Genomic DNA, 24,427 nt, shown 5'->3' with positions numbered 1-24,427 from the left:
AGCTCAGGTCATGATCCCCGGGCAGGGTCTCTGCTCAGTGGGGGGCCTGCTTCTCCCTCGCCCCTCCCCCTGCTTGTGAGCTCTCTCTCTCCCTCAAATAAAATAAATAAAATCTTTAAAATAAATAAATAAACGAACAAACAAATAAATAATGGGAAGAAGATCTGAACAGACATTTTTCCAAGTAAGATATACAATGACCAATAAACACATGAATCATCGGGGCACCTGAGTAGCTCAGCTGGCTAAGCGTCTGTCTTCAGCTCTGGTCATGATCCAGTATCCAAATACTGGGCTTCCTGCTCAGCGGGGAGTGTAACTGTCCCTCTCCCCTTGCCCCTACCCCCCTGCTTTCCCCTGCTCCTGTTCTTGCTCTCCTGGGCTCTCTCTCTCCCTCTCAAAAATAAATAAATAGAATTGTTTTTAAAAAGCACGTGAAGGATGATCAACATCATTAGTCACTAAGGAAATGCAAATCACATGCACACTGAGATCCCACTGCACACCCATCAGGACTGCTAAAACAAAATCACCGAACAGTAGAGCAACAAGCCCTGGCAAGGATGAGGACAAACAGGAACGTTCACACACTGCCGCTGGTGGGAATGTCGGACGGTACCGCTAATTTGGAAAACAGTCTGGCAGGTTAAACACAGAGTTACTTCCGAAGTCAGCAACTCCACTGATAGGTGTACACCCAAGAGAAATGAAAACACGTACACACAGAAACTTACACATGAACAGCAGCATTCTTTTTAACACAAAAAAGTGGTAACAATCCAAATGTCCATTAAATGATGGAGAAACAAAATGGTATATAACCACACAATGGAACATTACTCGGTAATAAAAATAAAGTTTGGATGCATATGCTTCAATATGCACGATCCCTGAAGACCTCGTGCCAAGCACAAGAAGCCAGGCATAAAGGACCACATGTTACAGGATTCCATTTATATGAAACACCCAGAACAGGCAACTCCATAGACAGCAAGGAGGTCAGGGCTTGCTTAGGTCTGAAGGGATGGGGTGGGGGGTTCCCTCCAAAGCAAAGGGCATGGGGTTTCTTTCTGAGGTGATGAACGTGTTATGTTCTCAAATGAACTGTGGTGAGGGTTGCACAAAGCTGTGAATATCTTAAAAACCAGCGAATTGTGCATTTTCAATAGGCTAATTAGGGTATGTGAATTATGTATCAATAAAGCTGTTATTTATTTTTTTTTTTAATCTGGCTTCTTTTGCAATGGCCCCAAACAGCTGCACTGCCTTCTCAGAAGCCGGCCCCATGTTTGCTTATCAGTGTGATTTGGAATCTACAATCACAACTTTTGTTTCTTGGAGCCTCCCACTCATCTGGATGAAACCATACTCCTTTTTATAGTTCTGCTGGCCTTGGAGGTACCCTATCTTTTCCCTGAGCTTTGTGAAATCTCCTTCTAAAAATCTAGGCCGTGAGACTCTTCCATCATGAAGAAATGGAAGCCACCTTCACCCAAAGTTCTCAGCATGAATCAGTGAGTCACAATTTCTATCTTCTGCCTTCTAAAAACAGATCAAGGACTTATCAGACGTCTCCACTTATCGGGTTGAGATTTCCACAAATATATGGAGAGTTGAGATGCACCATTTATAAACTACCTTCTCCTTATGCCAGCTTTGAACTTTATACATATTTATTCAGGGATGCATGTAAGATTAGGCTCTGGGAATACAAAATTGAAAGGCACAGTCTTGGCCTTCAAGGTCGAACAGGAGAAGCAAACACAGAGAAATAACTTTAACATATTCTGACAAAGCTCCCCTAGCTTCTCTCTCTCCTGCCACTTAATAAGTGACTTGGTAATTTTCTATTTCCCGTCTGTCACCCTGGCTTACTTTCATGAGAACGGATGCGCCCTGTGAGTCCCAAAGACTGACAGTGCCCTGAACCCAGGAGAGCTCCAACAAACTCTTGATTGAATATATGAATGAAAAAGCTATGACTATGCAAGGAGTACCAAGGATGTCCTACACAAGCAGCTGTCCTGCCGTCTTGACCTCTTCTCGGTTACAAATCTCAGCCACACTCGGCCTTAGCTGAGGCCGGCAGGGAGCAAATAAAGCTGGGAAGATACCCAAGCTGGTTCCTCCCTCTCTGCCCCCTGACCTCTCCTTCCCCCGAGCTCTTCGCTTTCCTACTCTTGCCTTCCTCCATCTGACGCCTGGGGGGAAATGCTCAGGGTAACCTTTCAAAGACAACTGTGACGAGACTGGATGTTCCTGTGTAACGTCGATGAAATTTATGTCTCTGAGACCACTATTAAAACCCAAATGAAATGTATCTTTCCATCCGGGTCTTTAAAAACCCAAGGGAAAGAGACCAGGGCGGCTGAAAAGCTGGGAGGGCTTGCAAGAAGGGAGGATGGGCAGTGAGACGACTGGGCTGGGCGTGTGTTACGTGCCAGACCCTGTCCCTGCTGCCACACCATGCCATCATCATTAGAGTTCCCAAGGGTGCCCGGGTGGCCCAGTGGGTTGAGCGTCTGGCTCTTGATCTTGATCTCACAGTCATGAGTTCGACCTTGAGTTGGGCTCCATGCTGGGAATGGAGACTACTTAAAAAATTAACAATAATAATAATTAGAGCTCCGATCTATCGGTACTAAGCCCAAACCATGGAGAGGGCGTGACATACATTGTCTCATTTCTTCTTGACAACAACCTTGTGAATTAAAGCATCACTGTCCCCTTTCTTAAAAAGAGGGAGGAAGCTGAAGAACCACCTGAGGTCACGGTGGTAGGATGGAAACTAGCACTTGGGTCCCAAAGCCTGTATGTACCACTTCCACTTACCAAGAACCACTGTGTAACATGGGCACACAAATTAGCCCCTGCACCCATGTTCTAAATCTAAAGTGTAAGAATGAGGGAATTCCTTCCTCAAAAGTTGGCTTTGAAAATTAAATGAGACAATATATCCAAAAACGTAAGAGTACATAACAGACCCTCAAAAATTACAACTGTTTCTTTCTGCTTCTCCTGCTGTGAACATCCCAGCTTTAAAGCATGAGCACACAGTGGACACACTGTGATTTGCAAATCAGCTCTCACACCCTGTCCTTGAGGGCAGGCTCCGGCCAACTCAGAGCCACCAGGTTAAAATAAAATTAACCTTTGAGAAAAGCATCTAGAATGTCAACTACCACCTTACAAAGTTTTAAAACACGAGTCGCTTGCAACTCAGAAACTATTCACGGGGAAATCGAAGGTCAAAGCTGCTCTTAGTTTTGTTCCCCAACATTTTCCTTCTGAGGAATCGCAGACACCCCACCCCCAAGGCCGTGGCACCTGACGCCATATGCCCGTGGTGGAAAATGCTGCCATCTTCCCGGGGCCTCTTCCTTCTCCCCATCAGATTCCACCTTCGTGCCCCTTTTGCTTGTTTTCAGAAGCCATTTTTGAAAGGTAGGAAACATGGACACTTTACTTGTGGTTAGTTATCACTGGGTGGTAGAATGATGGAGGGCTATCTTCTTCTTCACACTTCCTGCTATTTTCCAACTTTTCAAAAAAATAAAACCTTATGCAGTGCTTTCCTAATACAAAAAAAAAAAAAAAAAAGGAAACGACAAGGAAGAGAAAAGGAAAGAAAAGCCAATGCATTATAAATGTTCTCCTTCGTCTCCTGCTGGACATCTCTCTCTCTTCTTCCCAACTCAGCTCCCCAGAGAGCTGGAAGCATCTTGAGAACGGGTCTGCTACATCACCCGCACACCACTCAGCACAGCCCCTCGTCCACAGCAGTGGGCCCGACACAAAACAGCTCGGTGAGTGTCTGCTGAGTGAATGAGGAGTATTCAGGTAATACTTAGAAACGGACTTTTTTAATGGATGGTGGGTGGACCAAGGCATGAATGTGGCATGTCTTTAATGAACTGGGAGTATCATAGTTAAATATCATTATTAAAAAGGTAGCCTTCAGGGGCACCTGGGTGGTTCAGTGGGTTAAGCCTCTGCCTCGGGGTCCAGGTCATGGTCTCAGGGTCCTGGGATCGAGCCCTACATCGGGCTCTCTGCTCAGCAGGAAGCCTGCTTCCTTCCCCTCTCTCTGCCTACCTCTCTGCCTACTTGCGATTTCTCTCTTTGTATTAAATAAATACATAAAATCTTTTAAAAAATAAAAAAAAGTAGCTTTCAAAAAACCAGAGCAGTTAAACATGACAAGTCTAACAACCCGAAGAAAAGGTAAACGACTCAAGGCGACTCCCTGTTGCAGAGGTAAACCAAGAACCCAATGGTGAACAGACCTGAGGTCTTCATGCGTCTTGCTCTAAATGAGTGCCCCAGAAATTGCATTCATTAAAGAACCCCAGGGCTCTATGCCCCATTTAGAGGGCACATCATGGCCCTGCTCAGCTACCAAAGTTTAAGAATACTCTTCCAAATTAATCTTTGTTCTTAAGATTAAAAAATAAGCCTAAATATGAAAGCAAACAGAAGATTAAGCTAAAACCACCCCAGCCGTGTTATCACTCCACCAAAATCCTTATCTAATAAACCAAAGTAGAAAATTTTAAGGACTGATTTAACATGAAAACGAACTCTCAAATATTTGGTTTGGAGAAATGACCTGAACATAAAATTTAAAGAAGGATGTATTAGAGTCAGTAAACATACAAAGCCCGTAAGTCAGTAGAGAAGTTAAGGTAGTAAAAATGTTTTCCTGTTTCACCATGACCTCAGTTAACTAAATTAACTTTTACTATCACTAGTAAAAGTGATAGTTTGATCAGATGAATGTATGTTTCCTAGAAGCTGTTTGATCAGTTGAATGTATGTTTCCTAGAAGCACACCTGATTGCCAGGACCAACCTTACACCTGTTTTTGTATTTTCAATTAACTTCAGTTCTATTAACCTCTCTTTAAAAATCTGTGTATGGCTAATATACCTCCAGACTCCTAAACCACACTTATTTCAAAACAAAGCAGATGCTGACTTGATGACACTGTGATCATTTTAGGGCAACAGGAGGAAGTCAGTGAGAGGATGACAACCTCCGAGCAGAATCCATGCTGCAAGATGAGAAAGGCGGCATTTCACCCAGAAAACACAGCTCTCACGTTTCCTGTCTTGCCTAAAGTTGGGAAGGAAAGTGAAAGTGCTCTTATCAGAAAATAATTCTGTGGCTATTACAAACTCGGTGAAGATTTATATTTATTTTGCCACAACCATAAATATTTCTATTCCGTCAAGCTACTTACGCTAGAAACATTTGCAACCCTGGGCCTTGAACTTCTGTAGCAGGTGTGAGCCTCCTATGAGGTCGCTTCCCACATCTCAGTAAGTTCAGCTGAGCAGAGAGAATATGCAACCGCGACCACCAGCCTGACTCAACCAGAAGGGAAAAAATTAAATACACTAACCATGAATTTTTTCTAGGAGTCAGAGATGCTTGCTTCTGTGCCTCTCCTAACGTTCACTCACCTACCACCTCATTTTTCTGAAACCAGCCATGGGAGGAGGTGAGAGAAATGAAAAGAAATGGCATAATGCCTGTGCAAACCAGGCCTGAGTCCCTGAAAGAAAATGCAAACAGGCACAGGTCTGCAAGCTGGGCCAAGCCACTTAGCCTTTCTCAGCTTTCTCATCTGTTGATAACACCTACAGCACAGGAATTCCACAGGGATAAAATCAGATGATCTAAGCAAAGAACCTATTCATTGGTAGAGCTCAGCGAAAGATATTCAGGACTATTATTAACTGAGCACTATGGAGGTCACCTTGACAGGCCGAAGTCCTACAGGAGATACAGGAAAAGAAACTGCCAAATGGTCACATGCTAGTTCTGAGAAATCCAGATCATCACTGCAGATACAAAAGACAGGCCCTGACTGTCCGCCGTGGCACAACACAGACAAATGAGAAACTACATACCATGTTTAAAAGTTTACCAGCAAGACCAGCCTTTCACTGGAGAAGTGGGTGGAGAACGTCTATCATCAGCATGGACAGTGTTTAAAAGGGTGATGGGCATAGCTACCCTATTATATGCAGACAGGCTTTCCGTCATTTTCAACAATAAAATATATTCTCGGCACACAACCAAAACATGGGCGCAACTACTCTAGTCCCAACAGGTGACAATTTCCCAACTCAGTAGCTGCTGCACTGGAAGTTAGTGTAGGAAGGCTAGGAACAGGAACTCAGCAGCTTGGCTCCCACTCATGGAGTCCTAATGTCTATCTTATAGGCTTCTTACCAAGATTAGCAATGGTGTGACATGAAGAGCCTAGCACACTGAGTACAATAAGTGGTAGTCTTTATAAACTGTGTAACGAGGAAGCAACAAAATCCAAAGGCTAAGCCTGCCATGAAACAGTCGAAAACAGAGGGGCTCCCTTTCAACTACGAAATTAAGTTGTATGAAAACAATTGGGTAAAGAACACAGTAATGAGCCTTTTGGCTCATTGGGGAAAAAATGGAAAAAAATCAATGGAATTGATGGAATGGCTCAATGGAAAAAAATGGCTCAATGGAAAAAAATCAGTGACCAGCAGATCAATCAGTTTGCCACACAAAAAAGAATGCCAGTGTGCCCATTCCTCTAGGGCAAATAAACATAGAAAGTAAGAGATGGTCCCTGTCCTCCAAGGGTCTCCGTCTACCTGAGGAGAAATCACATGGTGGCACCTGTCTGTCTGCAATTCCCCCCTCCCCTTGTCCTATGAAGGCAAAACCCATAACTTGACACTGCTATAGTGCAAGCTAAAATTTGTTAAAAATTTGTTAAACAAATCACACACTCATAGGATCTCGAAGACTAAAAGAGCTACCTGCCTCAGAAGCTTCCAAGCCTGGCTTACAGACTGCTCAACCTGAACACCCAAGGAGACACCCAAGCGTGGTCCCCTGCTGATTCTACCACTCCACGGAGACTAAGAACCACTACCCTTGTTGAGCCCCACCAAGAACTGTCTGAATGGCCTTTACAAGGGCCCCATCCAGAATGATCCAGCCTGGGCTTGCGATAGGGAATACAGCCACTCACTCCTATAAGAGAGTCTACTAGCAAAGTCCTTTCTTTCAAATGTTTGTATTGACTCTATTCCCATTCTTCTCTGTGGGGCCTGGGAAGACAAAGGTTCTCTCCTCTCTCAGTATGATGGACCATCAACCCTTGTGACAGGGATGACATCCCTTCTGAGTCTTCTCCAGGCTAAATGTCCTTGATGAATTGCACATTCATTACTTAATGCTAAGTTCCTGAAGCATACAACACAGTACACCAGCATATCAGAGAAGGGAGAACTCAAGGTTACACTTAACAGAAAAATGGCAGTGAAGGAAGTAGGCACAGAAGGATGAGAAAGACACATAACTATAACTCGGGGGCTGGTACTGCATCAGAGGGGATAAAAAGAAAACTAAATAATGATAAGGGGCGTGATCTGCAGGGAAGGGGATAAGAGAGAGAAAGCTACGGGGGAGGAATAGAGTTTTAAACTGAACAGAACACGGAATATGAACAATGGCTCAAAGAAAGTTCGAAATCCTTGGGAAGAGGAGAAAGCAGAGGCCCATGTGAAGGCAGAGACACCATCGTGGAGAGGCCAAAGAAATCAGACAAGCAAGGAGGGAGAGACCTAAGAGAGAGGTCACAAAAGCAAGCAGAAGTGTATGAGTTTGACAAGTTGCTGAACCACTTTAGTCCCCTGAGGGGGCGCACACACCCTGGCGATTCTGCATCAGACAGAATCATCAGACAGGATGGCCTAGACAGGGGGACAGCAGGAGAGGTGCTCACAAGGGAGCCTGCTAAGGCCACCCAGGTACAAAGGTCAAGGGTCTGTCCTACGATGGTGGCAATCAAAAGAGGAAAAGTTGAAAAGAATCTATTCAAAAGAAGGGGGAAAAAAAAAAGGCAGTGCTTGGTCTCAGACCAGCCCAAAAGAGAAAAAAGGGAAGACTCAGAGAAGACATCTGAGAGCTTTCTGAGCATGGGGCGGGGGGGGGGGGGGGGGGGGGGGGGGGCTTGTTTACAGAAGCTTCACAGTCCCTGCTCCACATGGCAGCTCCTGCCTTTGCTCTTCTCTGGTTTTGAGTCCAAAATCTGTAACATTACCACCAATGTTAAAGAGCTTGGAAAAAAGTTAAAGTTTCCGGTAGAGCCAGCTGAACAAGTCAGCCACAAAAGACCACATATGGTGCAAGCCCATTCACAGGAAACATCCACAGGGGGCAAGTCTATAAACTGGATGGGGCTGGAGTTCCTTTTGGGAAGGACAAAGATGTTCTAAAATTGTTTATGGAGATGGTAACACAATTCTGTGAATGCACACTTCAAATGGGAGAACCATATAATGAGTTAATTATAACTTAATAAAAGTGTTACATAAAGGAAAAAGAAAAAGAAGAGGGCATAAACAGGCACTGCGACTTCAGAAACTTACAGCCTATCTGCCCAATAAAAATGATTACTAGACTTGAGTTCAAATAAAAAGCAATCAGGCAACCCGGAAAATTCTAAAAGATATTTTAGAGAATCAAAGTAAGCTTCTAGGGGAAGAAAATGGTTAAGCCTGGAAAAGACAGAGATTTAAATATATAGATCCCTTTCAAATTTTTTCTTACAACTGACCTAAATTTCCTAATAGGTACTTTGAAAGTAAAGACAAAGGCTGGGGTTTTCTCCGACAATGACATCAGGTGATGGGACAACAGATAACGATTGCTCAGTTTCTTGCCAGCTGAAATCAGATAATGTATGGTTTAGTCCATTCAACGCAAAGCAAAAGGTTACATAATTTAACTACAACTGCACAGATGGGTGAACTTATTTGATAAATGTGAAGACCTGAAAGAAAAAGAGAGATCCTCTTGTCTGGAAGGTATATGAGAATATCCACATCCTTCCCACCTGTGAGTATCCTCTGAAACACCTGGCTCCTGATGCCTCCCCACATATTAAAGCCGTTACCACTCTTGTGGCGCTCAACACCTAGCACACTTACTTAGGCACGTTCCCCACAATCGTCAGTCATTCATCAACTTTGAGGTGCCAGGCCCTCAAAGGCTCCCTGACCTCCTCTTCCTAAATCGCATAACCTGCAGTGGGCCCCCTACTGACGCACCACAGAAGCAGCAAACCAGGAGGGCAGTGGAGAGGTTGGCAGTGCCTCTGTGCAAATGGGCTGGGGTGGGGGGCACATTGGAAGAGCCGAGAACAGAACACACCCCTAGATGCTCCTAGAGCCACAGCAGACTACTGGCGAGGTATCAATCATCAGCAAAGGCTGCATCTCAAGGACACAACTTTCTACTACAGTCTCTAAGGCAGGACATTTAATAAGGTCCAAATGTCACTGACTGAACTATAAGACTGCTGCTCTCAACTTTATCACTTGGATCTTAAATTTTAACTCAGTGGGGTCAAATATATATTGAACATACCTCATCAAATATATATTGAACATACCTCATTGAACATAGCAAAACTGGCAGCAATCCAAAAACCTCGGAATACATAAATAGGCATTCTGGGCCAAGAACCATGGAGAGTGGTCTCCCCAATAAATCTGACCTATGAGACCCTATTAACTGATGCAAGGCATGGGAAGCCTCAGAGAATAAAGACGTTGAGAAAGCAAAGAGCTGGGGTTTTCTACTGTAATATCCTTCCTCCTAAATAAAATCCCTTCGGCTCGCAGGGATGTTTATTAAGGCCAAATCTGGCACCACACGGTTCTCCAGCTCCCTGCACAGAAGGAAGCCCCCTAACACCCTGAAGGAAACCAAAATACCGAGTTCTCCCAGAAGCTGCCCAGGAATCACAGAAGGAATAAGAAAGAACTCAATCCCATCTACTGGCCTTTGAAAGGCCAGTGCCAACTTTCCACAACACATTCTGGCCGATGGCCTGTCACTTAAGCCCTGTGCAAGAGACCACACAGGGCCTAAGGTGGTAAGCAGTCTACTTTGCAGAAATAATGCCACCACCACAGACATGACTTCAGAAGTTTTCACTTTTTTTTTTCTTTTTTCATTTGATCTCAAGAATTCTGAGAAGGACAAATGCTTTCCCCCATTTCACAGATGAGAAAACTGTAGCCCACGGAGGCCTGCACAGCAGCCAGCCGCCAAGCTGACTTCTCCTCTTGCATGTCACCTGCTACCTCATACCCAGCACATACAAACCAGCTCTTAATCCTCACCAAAACCTCTTCCCCTGTCTTCCCCATCTCAGCAAATGCACCATTATCCCACCTGCTCAGGCCAAACCGCTGCTGCCCTCCTTGAAGGCTCTCCTAGCTCTCTACACCATCACACCCTCGGGGAGTCCCATCAGCCCCACCTGGCGTACATCCAGAACGCAGCCACTTCTCGTCACCTCCACTGATCATCCTATCTGCCCCCGATCATTGCTAGGACCCCCTGAAGTCTCCTTGCTTCCACCCCGCTCGTACATACTTTATTCTGTTCTCTGCACAACTGAGTGCTTTGCTTTCAAATTATAACAGATCGGACCCTTCGTGGAAAATCCTCTGGTGGCTTCCCACCTCACTCAGAGCTGTTCACTGCCGTAGATCCAGGATGAGAGCAGGTACCTGCCATCTAGAAGGTGCTCAGTGAATACTGCTGATTTGTAAACAAAAGAAAAATGGCCAAATTCACAGAGCCAGGATTATACAAATCTTCCGGCGCTCTCGGTAACCATGAGACCACACTTACCATAGCCAACAATCCATGCGGGAAGAAATTCTTCAATCTTACTTTGAATAACTGAACCCTATCACACATAATACTAGGCTGAATTTCTCATGACAAATTAATATGAAAATACCATTTTCGTTTTAAAAAGACATGAAACCTCACACGAGGTTATCTGAATCTTCCCTATTGGGCAGCGTGGGCAACCGCCAGCTTGCTTCTCACAGCACTGTCCTCAGCTCTGTGACTCTTCTGTATTCAGTGACAGGATGGCATCACATCTCAGGACTACCACCACATTAATGACAGAAGCACCCAGGAAAAGGGGTGGTAAGCATTTCTAAGTCCCCCACACTAGCACTACACCAATCTCAAACAGGAATCAAGTTTCTACAGTATTGCAAGGTACAGCAGAAAGGTGAGATTGTCTCCTACCAAAATTACAACTCTCAGGGTTGAGTTAAAATGCTGACTGTTTGCAGAGCAAAGTGATACTAATGCTAAAACTATCCACCATTACAGAATTTCCTCACTAAAATGTTTTAGAGTTAAAAACAAATTCTCTGAATTTACTTCTTTAATTCTTTCAAAAACATTTCTACTATCTGCTAAAAGCCTTCAGTCTCACTAAATCACAATAATAAATTCACAGGATTTTAACAGTTGGTCTTAAAGGAAACTTAACTCAACCTCAACTTTCCTCCTCTTACAAAGGAAAAGATACTTGGTCTATAATAAAGTGAACAATAAAACTTGTTAAGTGAGTGAATGAGTGAAGGCCCGAAAAGGGTATATGACTCTTCTAAGATGTGACAACTAATGGAAAAATCCATTAACCAAAACTAGGCTTCTAGATTCTTTTGGAACCGCCATGGAAGTAAAGGGAACCACCAAGACTTGAAAACCTTATCTGGGTCCTCAGGAAAGAATTAGCCAAGATTCATTAAAGCCTGTTTCCTTTAGTTCTGTTACTTAGAAAAGCACTTGATAAAACAAATTTTGCCAAGACCTATCTCCTTGGAAACCAAAAAGGCAGAACTGTCTAGGGTTTCTTTTTTTCTCCTATACAAAGAATATTTAACACAGAACGATTTTCATAATAAACAACTACAACTGTTTTTGCATCGGCAGTACAACAGGTGGCCTTTGACTAAAAGAAAATCAGATGAGAGGAACAGAACACTGAAAAGGACCATATCAATCACTAGAAGAGTATCAGCCACGCATAGTATCAGGAACTATGCGTTCCCTTGTCACTAATAGCAGTCATTGGCCACTGGCATTATAGTGGGAGTCAATAAATATTTACGAAATAAATAAGTTACTCCTTAAAGATTCACCCACATAGACATAAATTCATTTGGTCACCAACAACTCTTTATTTCAGGTGTACCAAATGCAAGCACACTACATTTTTCCTCCACAACATTTCTAACAATTTCCCTTCAAGTAATACACTCAACCAAAATTATCCCCATAATTTTATTAAGAAGGTAAGAAAGCATGTCTTATGTAGCCTAAAGTACGTACTAAAACAGCCACTTCATTGGCCCTTCTGGTTCCAATCTCTCTCATTCAGTTCATCCCACACAACTCAGGCAGGTTAGTTTTCTCTTCTTTGCACGTCCCAGAAAAGGAAACAGTGCTGCGGCTAACAATTCTATCTTTGTATGAGGCCTACAGCTCTTCAAGGAGCAGATGGGGAGAAGCAGAGTCTACCGGAATGGAGTAGGAAAGGCAATACAGTGTCAAGGAAAACAATACCACAAGTGACAGTTCGTGTAAAAACTGACACCGTTGAAATTCCTGAGATTACCACTAGCGTCTTTCAGGAAAGACCTCCATTAACACTGCGACCCAACTGATACAGATGGTTTGGGGTACTGATATCCAGTGGGGTCCACATCCAATCTTCAAGGTCCATCACCCTTTGGAAGCTTTCCCAAGCCATTGGCATAAGTATTTGTGAAAGTACTTTGTAAACCAGTAAGTGCTAGACACACAGCTCTTACTCTATTAGCTGTCAACGGATAGCCTTGCAAACATTCTGCCATCTACATCACTACCTCATTAAGTGATCCCTCAAAAAGATGAAAAACTCTGTGAACTGTTTTCTCAATTGTCGACTTCTCTATTCTCTATTATTTAACACCAAGAATAGCATCAATTAAAAGTGCCACTCACACTTCCCAATTTCAAAATATTAGAAAGCTAGTGTAATCCAAATAGTTGTAGTACTGGCATAAAGACAAACAGACCATCAGAATAGCCCAGAAATAAACCCTTGTGTATGTGGGCACCTGATCTTCAACAAGGGAGCCAAGACCACTCAATGGGGAAAGGCCAATCTCTTCAATGAACAGTGTTGAGAGAACTGGACATTCATATGCAAAAGAATGAGGCTAAACCCTTATCTTATACTATATACAAAAATTAACTCAAAATGGATTAAAGACCTAAACACTAAGAACTAAAACTACAAAATTTCTAGAAGAAAAACATAGAGGAAAGCTTTAGTGACACTGGTATTGGCAGTAACTTCTTGGGTATGACATCAAAAGCACAGGCAACAAAAGCAAAAATAGACAAATTTTATAACTTTTGTACATCAAAGGATACAACCCGCACAGTGAACAGGAGAAAATATTTGTAAATCATTCATCTGATAAGGGGTTAATATCCAGAATATATAAAGAACTCCTACAACTCAACAATAAGAAATCTAATAACTCGATTAAAAAATGGGCAAAGGTGCAGGGAGGGGAGCAGGGAGAGGGCGGCTGGGTGATGGACATTGGGGAGGGTGTGTGCTATGGTGAGTGCTATGAGGTGTCTAAGCCTAACGATTCACAGACCTGTACCCCTGGGGGCTAATAATACATCATATGTTAATAAAAAATTTAAAAAAAAAATTTTTTTTAATGGGCAAAAGATGTGAACAGACATTTCTCCAAAGCTGATAGACAAATGGCCAACAAACATATGAAAGATGCTAAACACTTAATTGTTAGAGAAATACAAATCAAAACCACAGTGAAATCTCACTTCACATGCATTAGCACAGCTACTACGAAAAACACAGAAAATAACAAGTGTTGACGAGGATGTGGAGAAACTGGAACCCTTGGGTGCAGTTGGTGGGAATGTGAAACCACTGTGGTTTTAGAACTACTATGAAAAACTGTATAGAGATTACTCAAAAAATTAAAAATAGAGCTACCATATGATCCAGCAATCCCACTTCTGTGTGTATATTCAGATGAATTAAAAGCAGGGTCTTAAAGATATGCTGGTACACCTGTGTTCATACCAGTATTACTCACAACAGAAGAGGTAGAAGCACCCTGAACGTCCATGAGTGGACAAGTAGACAAAATATGGTCTACACATATCATGGAATATTTACGAGCCTCAAAAGAAGGAAATCCTGTCACATGCCAACATGGATGAAACTTGAGGCCACTATGCTGAGTGAAATATGCCAGCCACAAAAAAGACAAAATACTGCCAGATTCTCACTTATATGAGTTGTCTAAAGCAGACAGATTCACAGAAACAGAAAGCAGAATGGCAGGAGCCACAGATAAGGGGAGAGTAGGATTTCAGAAGTGCCAGATGAGAAGGCTCAGGAGGTCTGTTTCACGATAACATGAATGTACTTAGCACTGCTGCACTATATACTTAAAAATGGTTAAGATGGTAAATTTTACGTTATGTGTTTTTTCACACAATAAAAACAAATAAGTGCCCACATACAGTTACCAAATTGGATTTACATGTTCCACCTCCACTGCAGGGGTCTAAGTAGCCTGACCCTTTGAGCTGTCAGCGGGTATTTCCAGAGTTTTTTTCCAAGCTGTCTTTTTTTGTCAATGGGACAGCCTAGAAGATCAGAGGCTCCCCTTCTCCCCAGTTCAAAACGAAGCTTCTACAATCCCCAGCCAGCAACTGTTAGTTTAAGCCTACTACTTGTTTACCTTATTGTCAAGCAAAGGTTCAAAAATGATTTAAAAAAAAAAGACGTGTTGTCAAGCCGGTGGAAGAGAGCGTAACAGAATCAACAGCTCAGTTTCTTCACGCCACCATCCACCTGATATGCTGCCCCAAAGCTCAAGGGATCCCCTAACCCTCTCCACCCAAGCACTCAGTGCTCGCCATACGCACACCCTCCCCAAACCGCTGAAAGCCACTACTGTAAAACATTACCTGGGAAATGGCCTTCAGAACATCCCAAACAACAAACCAAACCAAACCAAACAATCAACAAACCAAAACCAATTATTCTGCTGACATTCTTGAACTCTGAATAGGCCTTTCCTATGAACACTGTAGTTCTCCATAACCTATCATTTACCTACTGAAACATTTTGTTATGCAATTATCGGACCTCATTTCCTATTACTCAGGATCAGCGCTAAGATCCTCATTAAAAAAATAGAGTAACATGGAGCCGCTTAGAAGAGCCACAGGCACCTCGCAAACTGATAAAGAGACCAGGGTTAGGAACCACAGTCAGACCCCCACCCCCACCCCGCAAACGCAGACACACACACAGCACACTCTCTTTACGGAGGAGATGCCAGCAGCTCAGGAACACTCAGACAAAGGATACTGGCAGAACCTTCTGAGGTTTCCCCCGAGCAGCCAGGACTAGGTTTAGGAAGACAGGGGAGGTCCAGCAACCACACAACGACCCACAGCGCACAGTAAGAATGCACGTTTGTACAGCCTTCTGAAGAAAAGTTGTTCGGTTCCAACAAGTCATAAACTTACATTTCTTGCAAAACTCTGGGAAAATACTGCTTTCCCCTCTTTTCCTAGGGACACAAAGGTGGAGCAAGCAATAATAGTCAAATTGGGTGAAAATTTTAGGACACGCAACAATAATGATAATCTCATGGGCACCGTCTCTTCTTGAAACCATGACGTACTACAATTTGGTTGTCAGCTGCTTCCCCAAAAGCATCAAGTACCAAAAAGAAACTTGTAAAGAACCACAGTCCATCAATTCTGGGGACCAAGACTGTTAAAGAGAACATAAGGAGCTTGCAATTTATCCAACTTGCCTAGGCAAACACTTTAGAATATGAAAAAATAAATAAATAAATAACATAAGAGCCGAAGGAAGAGACAGGTCACACGCGAGTCTGGATTACAGAAACGTAATCATTCACAGTGAAACAAGCTGTTTTTTACTTCTCAGCAGCTTCTTCTGAGGAGCTGAGAATTCATTCTAAAAGGAAGCAAGACCCTGAACCACAAAAACCAATTAATGATTATACCTATAGCTTCGGTAAAAGACTTCATGAAAAAAGTAGAAGAGGAAAGAGAAAATAAGCAAAATTAACTACTGTATCTGCAAAAGGCATTTAACCCAGATCTGTTCTGGGGGAGGAGGGAGGAGAGAGGAAAAAGAATCCAGTGGTGGCCAAGGCTAGACGTCCTGTCCTATCCACTCAAGTCGCCTCCGAGTGACCCCTGTGCTTGTGCAAACCAGAAACCCTCCCTCTCCAAACTGGACACTCCAACAAGCGTCCATGCTCCTGCCTCTGCTGAGCTGAAAAAAGGGAAATGTAACATTATGTAATTGTCTGTTTCCCACAATTTAAAGCGAGGCATACTATAATCCTAATTAGAGAGAGAAGTTGGTGCAACATGACAAGTAACAAATTAGAAATATAAAGACTGAAAATTCTCATCCCAGACCTCCAGAGGCCGAGAGCTGGAATTTCACCTGACTCGGCGGGAAGTCTACCAAGGCAATGCTATTTCCTAGGGTCCAACTAAAAAAGCTCCTGTTGTTCCTCCATGTCATTTCAGGGTCATCCTTCTTGATCTTCAAGAAAACACTCATGTTCTCTTTATTCTCCCCAGGACACAATAAAAGGAGAAAATGGATGTGCACTGGCCCCCACCCTCAAAAGGTATACCCCAGTGGATTTTCTCACCCTCATAATCACAAACCCAACCACACTCAAGTTACTCTGTCCCTCACTCAAACCGTCCGTGTTTGAGAGATCCAAAGCAAAGGGAATCTCTCCCATGCTTCTGACTCATTCCCAGTTCATCAAAAGCCCGCCAACAGAATGAAAGAATAATTATCTAACTATCATTAACTTAGTTCTAACCTTTGCAAAATAAAATGCCATATAGGACGTGTGCACTTTACCTTCCCCACCCCCCCAATTAGCTAGATGTAGGAAAGGGAAAAGAAAAGAAACAAACAAACAAACAAAAAACTAAAATCCAAGGAAGTCAATTTACTTATGCCAAAAAGTAAAAGTGCAGCGGACAGGTAAGATGGTCAACCGCCAGTGATCGTGGAACACCCATATTTTAAGCAGCACCAGATCTGGAACAAGACACAGATTTCTGGATAAGCACCAAGAGAGTAAGGTAATGCTCAACCCTCCCAGGAGAAGGGAGAGAGCCCCTCATCTGAAGGGCAGTCACCCAGCCTGCAGGGATATTTCTTCTCTCCTGGCTCAGATTACCCTAGTGGAAGGGAGGGTGGTGGTGCTTTATAAATCAGTCAGATCTTCAACAGGAAACTCCTTCAACATGTTCCTTTTTTCTGTGCAATTATCCCTCCATCTGACCCATCCCCCCCACCTCCTGGTAACACTTACACGTAGCTGAAAGAGAAGGTCTATAAGTTGCCACTGTTCCAGAAATAAGGAAGGACAGACACTTCTTTCACAAATGAAAAATTATATAAAGGGAGGAAAATGGTAAGCTAGAAGAAATGAAGTTTGGCTTCTCTAAAGAGCATACAAGTATATTATGCTCTAAGTTAATAAAGTATATTCCCTCCCCCCCCCCACAAAAAGAGGGGAGAGCCTACAAGCTCTACCATGTAGATATTTTAACTAACTCATAATTTCTTTTTCCATAACTTTGTAATTTGAGTTAACTCTAAAACTTACTTGCCAAACACTACATCAATACTGTTTTCAAAGCTCTTCGACCTTAATGTTTATTTTGTTTGTTTCCTTAAGTTTTGCTCATTTAGATACTTAATTAAACACTGAACAGTTTTGGGGGGAGGGGAGCAGTAAACAAATTTTAATCTACAGACTCAAAACAAAATAAAACAAAACAAAAACCAGGGAACAAAGGAGTCCAGTTAAATTTGGAAATCTGCCTTCCAATCACTGCCTGATCACTAACTAGTTCTTCTATAAACTGCAACAAATCACTTCAACTTTCTGGGCCTCAGTTTCATCATCTACAAATGGAGAAAAATGGGTCAATTGATTTAAATTCAAAATTCCTTCTAGTTTCAACAATCTACGAATCTTCTCATCAGAAAGAAAATGCAACTGCAAATAAGACTTTGATTTACAAAGTACTTTCATACATATTTTCTCATTAATTCTTGCAGCAAAGCTACGAAGCAAGCATTAGGTCCACCTTTGCCAAAAAAGACAGTTTTCCAGAAAGGAAGTTCAAAGAGGTTTGATTATTTTTTATGGCCAGAAAATCTGAGACCCAGAACTGAGGGCAAATACTGGGCTCCACTATTTCATAAAATAATAAAAATAACCGATTGCCTGCTATGCAAAACCTTTATGGAGGCATCAAGGTACCATACACCAAACCCAGAAAAGTTACTACAAATGGCCCCACTGGACTATAAGTTCCATGAAACACACAATTTTACTCACCACTGGAACCATGGAAACTGACAGCACACTTCCTGGACAGAGAAACTCAATAAATAATGCCTGACACCATAAACTACAAAAGGTTAGGAATATAGTTGTATCATAAGGGGGCGGGCACTTCTTTCTGAATTTCAGATATTAACTTCTGTCATTTGCATCATAAGGAAAAAAGCATTCTATATCAGAGATCTAGTTCTCCATTAGAGGAGTAAGACCAACTTCATCAGTGCACCAAAAATCTCAAATATGAGCTGTCACCTAGAAATCTTCTAGGTATCCATACTTTACATGTGCCCTGATAGGGACCAGTATTTGCATGATAACACAACCATGTGGACTGACAGGAAGCACATAATTCTCATGAATCACTATGTACTTTCCCCTAAATTGGAAAGATTCAAGAAATCTATATTTTTACACTTTTCTGCCTCTCTTCATGCTTCTGTTTCACAGCTCAAAGAGATAGAAAACAGCCATTTATTGAAAAATTCAAACTGTAAACCAACAGAACATACACATATCTCAACTCAGTCAACCAAGACCCCCCAAAGTTTACAAAACCACTAAATTCAAGCAATGTTCAACCTACGACTTCAACAAAGCTACATGAAGATTTTTTTTTTAAGTTGTTTAAAAAAAAAAATGGGGGCAGAGGTTGGGGCTTCCCTAAAATTACTCATGTACTTCAAAGCAAAAGCTAAGTAAATAAATACAAAAGCCAGAAAATAAAGTGAATGGATAGAGTTAAATGAATCCCAGTAAAAAAAAATCGAAGTAAGGTGCTTTGGATTTATTACCAAGAGTTCAAGTCAGCCTCACCACAGGATCCCAACGACTGCCTGACACTTCAGATCTAAAAAGTTCTCTGTATCAGAATTGCAATTACAAACCAGAGCAGTAGAACCAAGAACTGCAGAGAAGCTAACAGCAACACCTACTGACTATCTTGAGCCACTTGCAGAACTTGTTCTCGCAGTCAAACTACAGAAATCTAATGATACAGTCAACTTCAAGAGTCCTTTACTTAAGCATAATGAGATAAGAAAATAAGTTGTCACCCACATAAAGCCATTCATCCCCAAAATCTCTTGTTTTGCCCCTAACCATTTATGAGCAAATCATCACCCAAGTCATTTTAAATGCACTGTTAATTGCTGATGCCTCAGTACAAATAATTTATTCCATGGGAAAAATGTTTTACTATTAATATTCTTGTTAATAACTGGTATGTCATCTAATAGTTGGACACATCAGGGACCATAAACTGCTTTACGTAAACCTTTCATTTGAGACTACTGCTGTTACCACTGTTCTACATTATTCCCATCAGGTTTTGCTTTTTTTTTTTTTCCCCATCCCGGTAAAGATGATTTAATTGCAGCCTTCACAAAATGAAAAAGAGAAAAGTGAAAGTCATTAAGTCAGGATTATATAGAAAATTAATGTTACTAGACTGGCTGCAGAGAATGATTCTACAGGACTTCAATCTTGTACTTTTCCAAAAGATTAAGTCAGAGAATCTTTGCCTTGGACAAATATTCCATATGAGAAAAGAAGAGAAAGTTGACACTTAACTCCCACAGAGTACCAGTATAAAAACAATGGGTTTAAGAGTCTGAGTCAGAGTTTCAACATGAAAGGCTTACTTTATAGAGGAAACGCCAACCCCAGTTCATCCAGAGAGACCTGGAACCTGATGAAAGTCGACACCTTTACTCTGAAATTTGCATCGTATCACTGGCTCCCAGTTTAGAAATATAATCGTCCAGCAGGTAGTAAGAATTTCTGGGAATGCTACCTCTAAAATACCCGTCAGGAAAAAATAAATCTATTAAGGTAAACGCAGTCTCTAGGAGCCATCAGTCCCCAAACGCTTCCTTTCAAAAACGAATGCCAACAACTCAATTAAATATCCTCCCTGAAGTGAGCCATTTCCCTGGTCTCTCGATTCAACAAACGGCGGAACCAGGTGAAATTTCAACCTGCCCCAAATGAATACTTGTCCACCTAGAAATGCCCTGAAGCGACAGGGAGGCTCGCAAATTTCCTTTAGGGTCAGAAGTTGGAAACAGATGAGCCTAAAGAGGAAAAGTTCTTTTTGAAGCGCCCTCACGCCTCCCCAGCCTTCTCGAGGTTCACTCGCTCCGAGGAAAGCAGGTTAGAGCATCCCCGACTTTCACTGCCCTCCCCCCCCGCCCCCCCCCCCGCCCAGACTCTCGGGAGAGAAATTAACCACCCGCGGGCAGCGAGCTCCCTACTCCCTTTCCCATGATTACACCCCTCGGCCTGTCCTTTCCAGCAAAGCCTGCACAGCGCTCACCCAGGTGACTGAAGGGGAAGGGAGCCAGATGACGCTGGGAGCAGCCGGGTGGGCGCAGCCACCCCGACCCGGGCGCGGGTCTCCCGGCCTCTCGCAGAGGCGCTCCGCCGGTAGTTATGCAGATTCGGATTCCGTGGTGCGTGCGCGCGCGCCGTGCGCGGTGCAGCCCGGACTCGCCCCCGCCGGGCTGCGCTATCAGCACGCCACCGAATCGGAAATAAAACTTTGACCGGTCTCCGGGTGTCCTGCTCCCGGCCCTGGCCCCGAGTCCCAGCCAGAAATGCGCTGTGGGCGGGGGCTGTCGACAGTCCTGCACCCCAGCTCCCCTGCCCGGCCCCAGGGCGCGGGAGCCACTTACCGCTCGGCCCGGCCTCCCGGTGCCACCGCGCGTCCGGGGTGGGTCCGCCGCGCGCTCTCCCTGGGGAGAAAGAGAAACCGGTGGACGGTCGGCGCGCGCTCACTCGCCACCTCCTCTGCGGAGAACGGCGGGCGGCGAGGCCGGGCTGGGGCGGGCGCCGAGCGGAGGGGGGCCCGGGGGAGGTGGGGGCGGAATCTGCCCAACTCCCGAGCCCGGCTCCGAGGGGGACCCGGAAAGCAGGCTGGGGAGCAGCCGGCGGGGGCCGCGCTCCTGGAGTGGGGGGACGGAGGTGCCCCCTGTCCCCGGGCATCAACTATTGTCTGGGCGTCCTGGTCCCCGCTCGCGCCGCCTCCGAGGCTCAGCGCCCCCCATCCCGCCTGTCTGCCCCCAGGAGAAAAAGCTGGGGGTGGGAGCCGGCGGGTAAAGCGGGTTTGGGGTGGCTGGGGATTCGGGGTCCGGAGGTCGGAGGTGGGCGCAGGGGAAGGGGAGGTGAGTGCCGAGTGGGGGAGGGGCCAGGTAACTGCGGGCGGGGGTGGGAAGGCCCGAGAGGACCGGTGGGGGGGGAGGAAATGGGAAGGGAGCCCCCGGAGGCGGGAAAGGATGGAGTGGCTGGGGGGCGGCCTCTGAAGCCCAGACCTGGCCCTCCCCGGGGACCCTCCTCCCGGGAAGTCGGCGCCGCACTGACTTTTTCGCTCACTCGCTCACGCACGCACTGAACTCGCTCACAAAGTTGCCGGCGGTGGCGGCGCCGCACTCGCCCTTCCCTCCCCTCCACTCCCCTCTCCTCCCCGCCTCCCCGCCCCATTCCTTCCTCCTCCTTCTCTCCCTCCCTCGGCAAGTCTCGGGTGAGATCACCGCGGGGCTGCTCGGCACAGCGCGCAAATCTCGCGAGAGAAGCAGCCTCTCCGCCGGGCCTGCGGGGGAAGTAGGAGTTGGAGGAAGGTGGGGGACCGCGGAACTCCTAGTTGCTATGACGACGGCAAAGCCCTGGATTCCTGTCTCCTGCAGGGAGCCGAGGCAGCGAACGTGGGTGCAGTTTTCAACCTGCCTCCTCCCTTGCCCGACCCCCTCATGGTGGGGAAAGCGATGGCTGGAAGCGGGAGGAGGATTTTTAAACCTATTTGAGAGGACATCTGTAGACCCGCGTCATGGTATCCGGCCAGATTTGGCAGATTCTCCAGAGGTTCTGGGGGAGATTTCTGCCATAGAAGCCAGCACGAATCTGTACCCCCGGATTTCTACCATATAGTCACTCCTTCAACCCTCCCGTCTAATCTCATCCCCCAACCACCTCTGCACAGGCTCCCTCTCTCCTCCCTTCCCTCGCCCCCGCCTCCCCACCATCACCACCACCACCACCAGATTGGGCTCCTTAAGGATCTGCCTTATTCATCTTTGTGTTCTCAGCGCCTCCACAGGCTTGGTACATAGTAGATATTTACTTAATGTCTGCGCAGCCGTCCGCAAGTGTCCTCGGGAGTTTCCTTTCACCCTGCCTGTAGAGTATGTACCTACTTGGGCTTAGCATGGAAGTTTTTGCTCCACAGCGGTGTTTGTTCACGCCATGACTGCGCATTTTTGTTCACACAATGTGTCTTTTTCAATAGAGTCCTTCCTTTCTACAACTTCGTCTCCTGAAGACCCTGGGGTGGGGAGAAGTTTTGTTTTTAGTTTGTTGTTGTTTTTAAATCACCACCTTTCAAACGCCTTCAAACCTACTTTAAAATCCTGCATAGGATGGAGACAAAATCTTTTCACGTTCTCTTAATTGTAAGAACTTTCCTTTGGGGGGTGTAAGTAGTCACTGCTGACATAAAATGGATACTGTGATTAGAAGTGAAGCTTGAACTTTAGATTTCAAAAGGGATATGTGAAAAATAGCTTCCATGGTATGTGAATTATATCTCAATAAAAAGCTAATAAATCACATTCCGACTTACATTAATATGAGAAAACTGTGATTTAATTCAAGCCCTCAAAACTAGAAAACCCATGAAAATACATTAAGACTAGGCAGTTAAGACTCTCTCAGGTCAAGTGCAAGCTTAAATCCTAGACTGATAAAAGGTTTTACATTAGAAACCTAAGTGAAGACAATGACTGAAAAGCACGGGACATCTTCAGAAAACTAGGTTTGAGTTTTTCTATGTCACTAATAATTGAGTCTCCTTGAGAAGTCATTTAACCTCTGATTCTTCATCTGTAAAATGAGGGGTAGCCCAGATGTGAGGTCAGCTTTAAAATTCTGTAGCTCTAGGCCTATAAAAATTTCTAATAAATAACATATTTTCTTTTTCCATAAAAAAATAAATAAAATGAGTGTTTCGTTTTATAGGTCAGTTTCACAAAGCTTAGCTAAGTGTTGACAAGTTGATTTTAAAGTTTCTCTTGTCTCAACTGTAAAAACAACAAAAATACTGACCATGCTACAGTAATTTCACAAGGAATCCATTGTTCATGATTTGTTTTTACACTAACTCAAAACAGATTCCTTGTTATTTAATAAATATGCTAATTCAAACCAAAGACCTAAACTGAATATATCCACACCCCCACCAAAATAACTATAAGGAAAAGGAGGGCAAGAAGACAAAAAAGGAAGGAGAGAAGGAAGGGCGGGGAGGGGAGCAAGGCCTTAAGTTCCCACACTGGTGTTTTTAATATATTTTTTACAAAGAGGAAGGCCTTAGTGGCTCAGTCAGTTAAGCGCCTGCCTTTAGCTTAGGTTATGATCTCGGGGTCCTGGCATTGAGCCCTGTGTTGGACTCTCTGCTAAGCTGGGAGTCTGTTTCTTCCTCTCCCTCTGTACTCTCTCTCTCTCTCAAATAAATAAATAAAATCTTAAATACCATTTCTTTTACAAAGAAACTCAATAGAGCATCACTATTCATGCCACTGAGGTGTATGAAGGAACCGGCGTTCACAGCGCAGTGCCCTATTGTAAATCAGTTGCCCATTTGCTCTGGCTCAACTTGGGTAACATAGGGTAACGTAGTTTTACCCATAAAGGATAGCTACCAATCTGTATCCACCAGCGCTGTACAATTTCAGGGCCACCTGTTTTATGACTCCCAGATAGCTATTCGATAACATTTGAAATAACTGCCCCAAGTGCTAGCCAAATCTATTAACTTTATTCAGTGCTTATGAGGCTCAAGAGTGGGTATTGGCCTCAGATTATGAAGGTAACCTCCCTAACCTTCAAATAGAGTAGAATAGAAGGAATTACCGCAGGGACCTAAAACTGTTCTTTCAAGGCCCTGGGCTACTATTTACCAGTCACTGGTGACAGAATTTTCACCTGTTTCTGAAGGAGATAAAAGGTGAAATCCACCAAAGCTATAGGTTCCAATTACATGTTTCTGGCTCAGGCACTCCCTCTGTATTCTCCTT

General features: G+C 44.1%; 1 protein-coding gene and 1 long non-coding RNA gene across 10 annotated transcripts in view; one reads left to right on the top strand and one right to left on the bottom strand.

Annotated features, from left to right (window-relative positions):
• The window catches only part of SIPA1L1 (signal induced proliferation associated 1 like 1), a 363,533-nt gene extending 341,724 nt beyond the window's left edge, over window positions 1-21,809 (bottom strand). For 7 of the 9 annotated variants that reach the window (XR_014312408.1, XR_014312409.1, XM_082733364.1 and 4 more), the window contains exon 1: window positions 20,677-20,813. The gene's annotated coding sequence lies outside the window, so the exon portion shown is untranslated. Of the gene's footprint in view, window positions 1-20,676; window positions 20,814-21,034; window positions 21,171-21,719 lie in introns of those variants that run through there. The other 2 variants (XM_082733366.1, XM_082733367.1) reach the window with 2 other exon arrangements.
• LOC309866084 lies at window positions 20,366-20,911 on the top strand. Its single transcript, XR_014312410.1, has 2 exons — window positions 20,366-20,513; window positions 20,656-20,911. It is a non-coding gene; the product is annotated as an uncharacterized lncRNA (long non-coding RNA).
• Window positions 21,810-24,427: the final 2,618 nt, after the last annotated feature.

The sequence above is a fragment of the Mustela nivalis genome (genome assembly GCF_964662115.1).
Source record: "Mustela nivalis genome assembly, chromosome: 6".
Lineage (NCBI taxonomy): Eukaryota > Metazoa > Chordata > Mammalia > Carnivora > Mustelidae > Mustela > Mustela nivalis.
This window is presented reverse-complemented; position numbering and strand designations above follow the sequence as displayed.